General features: G+C 40.2%; 1 non-coding gene across 1 annotated transcript; it reads right to left on the bottom strand.

The window, feature by feature from the left end:
* Window positions 1-3,587: 3,587 nt before the first annotated feature.
* LOC142166631 (small nucleolar RNA R71) lies at window positions 3,588-3,694 on the bottom strand. The gene has a single exon (XR_012697034.1). It is a non-coding gene; the product is annotated as a small nucleolar RNA R71 (small nucleolar RNA).
* Between the last annotated feature and the right edge of the window lie 580 nt (window positions 3,695-4,274).

The raw sequence follows: 4,274 nt of genomic DNA on the forward strand, positions 1-4,274 counted from the left end.
TCTACGTCAAGATGACCGCATATGCGGCCCCAGTCTTCCCCCTTCTCAACCACATCTGCGCTCTTTTGGCTGCTTTGACTCCGCACTTGGGGCCAAGACCTCGCAGGTGCGGTTACACCAACAGTAGGATTCAGCTCTTCCTCCCAACTCCAATTCGATCTGTTAACCACCCAAAATCCACCTGGGACCCCGTCCAATCACACCAACCACTCCCATAACTTAACGCGGACCTGCTCGAGGCCTCAAATCACATCAAACAACGCTAAAACCATGAATCACACTACATTTCACACTTGATGAACTTTAGAACTTCGAACTTCATCATTCGATGCCGAAACTTATCAATCACATCCGATTGATATCAAATTTTGCACACAAGTCATATTTGACATTACAGACCTACTCCAATTTCCGGAATAGCAATTCGACCTCGATATCAAAAAGTCCACTTCCAGTCAAACTTCTCAAAAACTTTCAAATTTCTAACTTTAGCCAAACGACTGCAAAATGACCTATGGACTTTTGAATCTACTTCCGATTGCGCTCCCAATACCAGAATCACCATACGGAGCTATTCCCAGACTCGGAATCCCAAACGGATATCGATAACACTGAAATGTGCTTCAACCCAAATTTATGAAATTCTTCCAAAAATGTTAACTTCCACAATAGGCGTCGAAACGCTCCCTGGTTATCCAAAACCCGATCCAAGTCCAATATCATCATACCAACCTATTGGAACCTTCAAATCCCGATTCTGAGGTCGTTTACTCATAAATCAAACCTTACTCAATTCTTTCAACTTAAAGCTTCCGAAATGGGAATTTTCTTTTCAAATCAATTCCAAACTTTCCAAAATTCAATTAAGACCATGTGTACAAGTCATAATACTTAAAGTGAAGCTGTTTATGGCCTCAAACTATCGAACGACGCGCTAGAGCTCAAAACGACTGATCGGGTTGTTACATTCTCTCCCACTTAAACATATGTTTGTCCTCGAATGTGCTGAGACATACACTAGAGTTGTCTGAAATCACTGTTTAACACCTCGTGCACCTACTCGTGCTACCACCACTCAGTTGAGCACATTAGCTTGATCAACTCTGAAGATATCCTCTTTTATTTAGGCAAATGAGCCTTAGAGCCCAGTTTCAATATCCGAAATTTTCTGCCAGGCCTGCTTCCAATATATGAACATCGTATCAATCACTACACGATGTACCAGAACATGACTGCATACCTTTGCAGAATTCTCACCATGCACTACATTATTCACAAGACCATAATAATATTCTCTGATCATAATAACAGACATTCCCCGAATCTAATGCTCACAATGCAGCTCATGACATGTATAATCTTGTTCCAACTCTTACAATACTGCCACGGCGGAACAGACATGTAGAAATTCATAAACAATTACCGAGTCAACAATTCATTGAGGCTATATGATGTTAGCCTAGAAACACGTGTTTTAGCCATAGTATTACATTCCAATTACTACATTTTTACGTGTGTTTGAGCTTAAATGATAGTGAATTACACTTAGTACGTGTTTTATGCCTTGCAGGAAGTGACCCTGAGCTCAAAAGTTAATTTGGAGCTAAATCGATCAATCTAGAGCTTTGAAGTCTAACTAAAAGCCCAATATGTTAAGCCGGGATCGTGTTCGGAGGTCGTGTACCAAAGTCTGAATGTTAAAAGAGGACAAAATAATTTCACTCTAAGGAAATTGCACTGCCGTGCCGCATGGGGCGCTGCAAGGCGCGGTATAGCCGTGTAGAAGGCTGCCTGACAAGAAAAGTGGAGGTTGCAGACAAAGTTTACTAACGCGCCGCATGGTGCGGTGCAGCTGTATGTTTTTTACAGAGCCAAGTCCATTTCGCGCAGGAAAGGGTGTTTCGTCTGGGCCCGACCCTCCTTGGTATAAATACATATAAAACAGTATTTTTAGGACTTTTGACATATCTTAGACCTAGGGAGACTATTTAGAAAGGGAGAAAACGTTTGAAATAATTTCCGGAGAAGATTAGCATCGAATTCTTCATTCCTTCATCTTTACTTTGTAAATTAATTATGCCAAGTATTTGGAAAATTGTTACTATGAGTATGAGTAGCTAAATTCCTAATATAGGTTTTGATCGAACCTGTTGAAGGATTATTTTCTCGTTATGTTAATATAAATTTGTCGTAGTATTATCTCTATTTGTTCTACTATATGCTTATTGTTGTTGATTGAAGGTCCCTCAATTAACTATTCCTATTTAGTGTGGATTACTCGAGAGAGAGTTCATGTTTAGGTAGTTGTTGAACATCATCACTCCTAATGTATATGAGGGATCAATACGAAGAGTTTAAAGGTGGGATTAGGGATAACAAAACCTTGGGTGCGATCTAAGTGAGTTGTACTTAAAAGCTAGCTAGCGTAATTCGGGAGAATATGTCTAGTATATTGTTGTAATTACCCGGGAGAGTTACGACAGTTGGAGTGCTCATGATCGATAGAGAAGACGTAGGCAGATTTATAGCAAACATAGCAGAAAGGAAAGGATTCCGACAACAGGAGAAATCAGAACCTTAGACCCTTCCAATTCTTGTTTACAAACCGTTCATAGTTAGTTATTAATTACTATATTTTTATTACATAAATATTTAGTTAATAAACACCCAAATTGTTAATCAAATATCTCTAAAGATTAAATACGTGAATTTTTGTGGGTCCAATAGCTGTGATTGATAGGTTAATTCCCTGTGGGATTCGACTCCGGACTTGTTAACCGGAACATATTCTCAGCGACCGCTTTGTCCTTTTTATAAGGCATAGTTGGGCGCGATCAAATTTTTGGCATCATTGCCGGGGAATTAACGGTGTTATTGATTGCACTTAAAAAGAAGTGCATAAATTCTTAGTGTAGTCAATTTTCTTCAATTTAAATTGATCATTGAAATTCTAACGTTTGTAGTCGTGGTTGTTATAGGTGCATGCCTAGAAACTCCTCAAGAACTAGAGAATTATTCAAAGCATTATTAGATCCTGAGAAGGTGTTCAAGGCATTGAACCGTGCAAACAGGAAAGGCAAATAACAACAAAACTCAGCCGAAGGAATTGAATCAGACATGGAAGACGATAATCTAAACAATAGGGACAACGTGAATGTCCCAAACAACAGAAACAACTCAAATGACCCAAATGATCAGGGTGTGGCACCTCTTGTGCCAGAAGCAGCACTATATGACTGGGCACAACCCACAACTGACAACTTAGCAACTGCTATTGTAGTCCCTTATATACAAGCAGACTCATTCCAGATCACCAATAACATGTTACATTTGTTGCAGAAGAAGGGACATTCTCCGGGTCATACGTTGAATATCCTCAGCAACATCTAAAGAACTTCCTCTCAATCTGTGCCACGTAGAGATAGCACAATGTCACACCGGAAGTAATATGTTTGTTGTTGTTTCGATTCTCAATGACATGAGCAGCCCAAACTTGGCTTAATTCACTCCCTATCAACTCTATCACTACTTGGGAGGAATTAGTCAAGCAATATTTGAGCAAATTTCACCCACCCAACAAAACTGCTCAACAAATTGATGAGATGTTGAGTTTCAAACAGAGACCCACTGAGACGCTGCATGAAACGTGGGAGAGATTCAAGGGTCTCCTGGTTACATGTCCACATCATGGTATTCCGGAGCAGATGTTGGGGCAGATATTTTACATGGGTTTAGCAGATACTTTGAAAGATAATGTTGATGCTTCAATATGTGGAGCATTTTTGAACAAGACATTCAAAGAGAGCAAGATCCTGCTTGACAAGATGGCACAAAACTCAAGATGGACAACAAGGAACGCTCCAATCACTCGTGTGGTTCACTCAATGGCTCTAGACCCAGCTAACTCCATAGCTAAAAATATGGCTACTTTGATGACACAAATGAGCATCCTCACCAAAAAGGTGGAATAATCAGGCCAGAAGCAATAGGTACACATAGTTGATGCAACTAATGGGGGTCTACGCACATCATGCATTAATTAGCCAAATGTCTGCTCATGGAGTGCTGAAGGTGATAATCAACAATATCAGGAGAACATGAATTATATGGATAACTACGGGGGACCGAGACCAGGTGGTCAGAATTGGGGTCAGCAAAATCAACAATACAGACCAGCTCAGCAGCAGTACAATAACAACAATAATCATGGTGCTATGCGACCACAAGGGCAAATGGTGCCTTACTAAAGGCAGCAAGGGTACAACCAGCAAAAT

This window comes from Nicotiana tabacum, chromosome 11, assembly GCF_000715075.1.
Source record: "Nicotiana tabacum cultivar K326 chromosome 11, ASM71507v2, whole genome shotgun sequence".
Taxonomy (NCBI): Eukaryota; Viridiplantae; Streptophyta; class Magnoliopsida; order Solanales; family Solanaceae; genus Nicotiana; species Nicotiana tabacum.